Below are 5,425 nucleotides of genomic sequence, written 5' to 3' on the forward strand. Positions count from 1 at the left end.
AAATGGTATAGAAATAGATAACAGAGACAGTGTGGGAGGAGAACAGGAGGTGGCAGAGGGTAAGAGATAGGGAACCAAGGATGGGGGGAAAAAGCAAAACATACAGAAAACAAGAAATGGAAAATTATTTGCTGACAATAACATGTTTGTTGTTTGTTGATGTGCTTGATTGAGACAATATACAGTGTACTCTGGATGGAAAATCTCATTTTGTATGCTGTAATGATGTACAGTGAATGAATGCAAATAAATAAATTTTATAAAAATAAATAAATAAATAAATTCAACACAGATTTTACTGAGTTGAAATCAAAGTGTTAAAGAAAAGCATTCAGAGTAACTGTGAATACTAGAGAAGAGGAAAGTGGGCAATGGGAGAGCACTGAGGAAGGGAAAATGCAAAACATTTAATAGGAACCTAAAAATGGACAATTTTCTGTTGACAATAATTTGTATGGTAATGTCTTTGACTGGATTGATATTTATGGATATTTATGCTGAGAAGATCCATTTTGAAGCAGAGATGTACAATAATTAAATGTAAAAAAATAAAAGAAAATTAAAAATAAATAAAATAACAATAAATGTTTAAAAGGCAGTTTTTGATGTTTTATTTTTTTTTAGTTTTTTTTGTTATAAGGTGTGTTTGCTTGCTAGAGAGACACACACAAAGGAAGAAATTGAGAATTCACCTCCCCCTGGGGTGGATGGCTACACTGAGATCTCTTCTCTTCCATGCTCCTCTTGGGATTTTGGGCATGCACGCACATGCACCTGACATGTTTTTAGGTAACTAGGTCACAAGGTCCAGGAACTGAACTGCAAAATTGGCCATGTAGAAGCCAATGTCTTAACCACTATGGCATCTCCCAGCCCTCAGTGTCAGCAAGTATGATTTCTCTTGAGGTCTCTCTCCATCTTAAATGGCCACCTTCTGACTGTACTCAAATGGCCTTTTTTCTGTGCATGCATGTCCCTGGTGTTCATTACTCTTTTTATAAGGACATGGGTTCAACTGAATTAGGGCTCTACTCTTATTCTCTCTTGTAACTGTAATTGCTTCTTTTAAAATTCTTTAAAAATTCTATTTCCAAATACAGTCATGTTGAGGGTTATGACTTCATCATATTAAACTGGGGTGGTAGGATGTAGACACAATTTAGCCCAGAAGGACATTTTGTAATAACAAAGGACAAAATCCTCAGTGAAGATCTAAAGATCTTAATGCAACAGTGTCAAAAATCTATAAAGTGGGGCCAATGGTGCCATGGTAGCTAAAGGTGCTGGACTACCAATTGGGTGACCGTGGTTCAAGTTCCATACCTGATGGTTTGCTTTCATGCTCTCGTGCTCTCTCTAATAATGATGATAAATAAAATTAAATAAATAATTCTTTAAAAATCTATAAAGTGAAACTACAGAAAATAGGAGAAATATACAGAAATTCAACAATACTACATTTTAACTCACCTCAGTTAATTACAAATTGAAATAGTCAAAATGTTTATGGAAATTTGGGATCTGAGTAATCATAACTGAATTTGTCATTACTTTAGGTGAGTTAAAATGTAATATTATTGTTTTCCTTCATATTTCTCCTATATTATATAGTTTTACTTTATAGATTTTGACACTTATTTTTTCGTTTTGTATCAATCAAATTATTAAAATAATTATTTAAAATAATTAAATTAATTATTAAAAATGGTTAAAAATTACTTTGTGATTCTCCTTTCCCCCTACCACCTCCTATACTGTTTCTAGTATTTACAGTTACCCCCCCACTCCTTTCATACCTTCTAGTGTTTCAGTTTCTGCCGTAGCATATAGACATTTGGGATTAAGACGGGACTTAACAATGCCTCTCTTGCTTTGTTTAACATTATATCTTCTGGGACCAGCAGTTGGTGTAGTGGCTATGTCACTGGACTCCCATGTAGTCGACCACAGTTCAAGTCCTGGATCCAGTGGCTTAAACTCATAACGTGCACGTGTGCATGTGTGCAAGATCCTGACAGGAGAATGGAAGAGAAGGGATTGCAGCGTGGCCATCCCCCCGGGGAGTGATTGACTTCTCATTTTCTGTCTCTCTATCTTTCTGCCCAGCGCACATGCCCTATAGCAAAAACAAACAAAAACTCATTAAATCTTCCATATTTGTCCACTTTGTATCAAATGAAAAGATTATCTAATGATTATAATGTGTATAGAAATACCTTGGATTAGATTAATATGAACTGTATGAATGCTGGGAAAAATCATTATGTACTTTGTAAGGATGTACAGTGACTAAATGTAAAATTAAATAAGCATTGTTTTTAATAAAAAGATGAGCTAGACAGATTTATAGCAAGTAAATAGATGTATACCTTGAAAACTGAGGTGATGACTTCCTCTCTTTTTCTTCAAAGTTTATTTCTTCTAATGAGAGAGAGCAACTGAAAGAGTGAGAGAGAGAGGCTTCCCTAACAGGGCCTTCACACTATGATCTACCTGTCTCAGCTGACCAGATCAAAAGCACAGCATTCAAGCCTAGTGCACTCAGGGAGATTCTGGCAGGCAAATTAAGAAACTTTCCAATGTGTGTCCAGTTGCATTAGCAGTGTGTCACCACCTGGCCCCATATGCTTTGCTTTGCTGTTTGCTTTTTGCTTTTTGCTTTTTGCTTTTTCCTTTTGCATTTTGCTTTGCCCTCTTCTCTTCTCTTCTCTTCTCTTCTCTTCTCTTCTCTTCTCTTCTCTTCTCTTCTCTTCTCTTCTTTTTCTTTTCTCTTTTTGTTTCTTTTCTTTCTTTTTTCTTTTCTTCCTCTCTTCTCTCCTCTTCTCTTTCCTTTCCTTTCTTTCTTTCTTTTTTTTTTTCTTTTCCCTCCTGTTTTTGGTATAGGGTGCATGCACTCACCAGAGAAAGACAGACAGAGAGAACTAGAGGCTAGGAAAGTGAGAAATCACTCCCCATGAAAGATGGCCACACCACAATCCCCTCTGCTCTAGTCTCCTCTAATGATTTTGGGCATGAACACACATGTACCTAGGCTGATATGTTTATGTTTAATGAACATAAACAAAAATACTGTTAATAGATCACAAAGGAAACAGAAAATTGCAACAAGTACATGGTATAGACAACATTCTCTAACAAATACATAATAATGATATTAGAACTAGATAAAATAGAAGCCTCATGCACTGACTGGTGGTATGGAGGTTAAGGCTGCTAGATCTCACATGGCTGACTATGCAGTTTGAATTCTAGGTCCTGCCTCTTGAGATACACAGTGGATATATGTATATATGTGCCCACAGTCCTCAGAAGAGAATAGAGAAGGGATTGCAGTGTGGCCATCTCACCCGGGGATGATCTTTCACTTTTCTTCTCTCTCTCTCCGTCTCAGGTGAGTTCACATGACAAATAAACTAACAAACAAAAGGAAATAGAAAACCCCAATAGGGACCAGCAGATGGTATAATGGTTATGTCATTGGACTCCCACATGGTCAAATGCAGTTCAAGTCCCAGACCCAGAGGCTTGAAACACACCAGGTGAGTGTGCTTGCATGCCCAAGATCATAAGAGGAGAAGGGATTGCAGTGGGATCATCCCCTCTAGGAGGTGATTTCTCACTTTTTGTCTCTCTGTCTCCACAGTGAGCACACACACCCTATAGCAAAAATCTCTCCAAAGGAAAAAAAAAAGAAAAGAAAACTTCAATATTCTAGATATTAAATAAACCCTTCTCAATACACTTTTTTATGCAAAGAGAAATAAGTGCAAAAGAATATCTACAAAATAGCAGAAGAAAATGTGTAAAGTTGCATGTTTGATATAAATTACATATGAAAGTATTTGGGCTTGGCATCATTGGGGGGGGGTGCTATCAGCGTTGTTATGGTGACAAACCACCCTTGAATCCATCTTGTTTACATGATGAATTATCTATGGTTTTCTGCTATGCACTAGGTTGCTAAGTGTCTCCTCATTCCAAGACATTGCTGAGCAAGGAATCCCCATATGGAATATAACCCTTCTCATGGCAGAGAATTCAGGAATCTGGAAAAATCATGATTTCTCTTAAATCTCCTTAGATGTGACATGTATCGCCTTTGCTCAGATTTCATTAGCCAAAGAATTACATTTGGTCAGACCCAAAGGTAATGAGGTGAGAACAAGTAATCTCAAACTAGAAGTTGCCAAAGACCATAAGAAGAAATATATAATCAGTATGATTTTTATATTTATTGTTTTGTTCTGGTATATTTGCATTTCTTTTCTTTTTTCTTTATTCATAGGATGTATGCACTCACTAGAGAGAAACAGAGAAACAGAGAGAGAGAGAGAAGGAAAGAGACTGATCATGCCACAATCCTTTTTTCCATTTTTCCATTCTATAGGGACTTGGGACACACATATCTGGTGTGCTTTCCAAGTCCTCAGTGCTAGGATTTGAATCTTGGTTGTTCATGCAGGATCCAGTTCACCTTAACTACTAGGCTATGGAGCTGGCCCTATATTTTTATTTTCTAATTAATCATAAATCATGTTTGAGCATTTACATATATTATGGAAAATCACCCATTTTTTTCTAATATATAACAGTCCCCAGTCCCATAATTTCATGTCCCCTTCTGAATATATAGGCATATCCTCTTTCTGGTTCTAATATTTTATATTTTTCTTATTTCTATTATTTTATGGTTCAGAGTTGCTAGGTTTTACTTTTTTAAATTATACTGGCCTATGCTGACATTTTTCTTTAAAATTTACTAGAGGGTGTGGTTGCTCACCAGAGAAAGACAGACCGAGAGGGAGAAAGATCTCTCTAATGGGGCATGGTCAGGCCACAATCCTTTCTCCTAAACTTCTCTATCCTGTCAGGATTTCGGGCAAGAATGCACATGTACCTGGAGTGTTTTGTAAGCTTCTGGTGCTGGGAACTGTACAGCACAGTCAACTATGTGAGATCTGGTTTCCTTAACCACTAGGCACATGGCCAACCCACTGAAAAACATTGTTTAGTTGTATTTACAGTTACATAAATTTTTAGCTCACAAATTTATGCTTTCATACTTACTAATTTCGTTTCCAATTTTATTTTGCTTGATGCTGTATGCAACTTCTTGATTAAATTCTCATATAATTAATTTTCAATCTTCATTATACAATATTGAAACAGCTTATAACTAATAATATTCCTCAGTCCAGCTTTAGCCAATCTCATAAGCTTTCTCATTGTTTTTAATTTCTAAGTAGTCTATTTTCGGTTCTTCTTTGACTACAAAGTTATTTGAGTGTTTTTTAATTTTATTTTAACATACTTAATATTTAGTTTCATTTTATGTTATTTCATTATTGTTAAGGCTAAATTAATTTATAACAGTCAAAAATTGTGGCTTTGGGGGAACCACAGGTAGCTTTAATGCTAATTTTGT

The 5,425-nt window shown here is 35.9% G+C and overlaps 1 pseudogene; it reads left to right on the top strand.

Annotated features, from left to right (window-relative positions):
* LOC102477769 (60S ribosomal protein L27 pseudogene) overlaps positions 1-5,425 on the top strand; it is a 94,121-nt pseudogene that overhangs the window by 84,527 nt on the left and 4,169 nt on the right.

The sequence above is a fragment of the Tupaia chinensis genome, unplaced genomic scaffold (genome assembly GCF_000334495.1).
Source record: "Tupaia chinensis unplaced genomic scaffold, TupChi_1.0 Scaffold149552_1, whole genome shotgun sequence".
NCBI classification, from domain to species: Eukaryota; Metazoa; Chordata; class Mammalia; order Scandentia; family Tupaiidae; genus Tupaia; species Tupaia belangeri.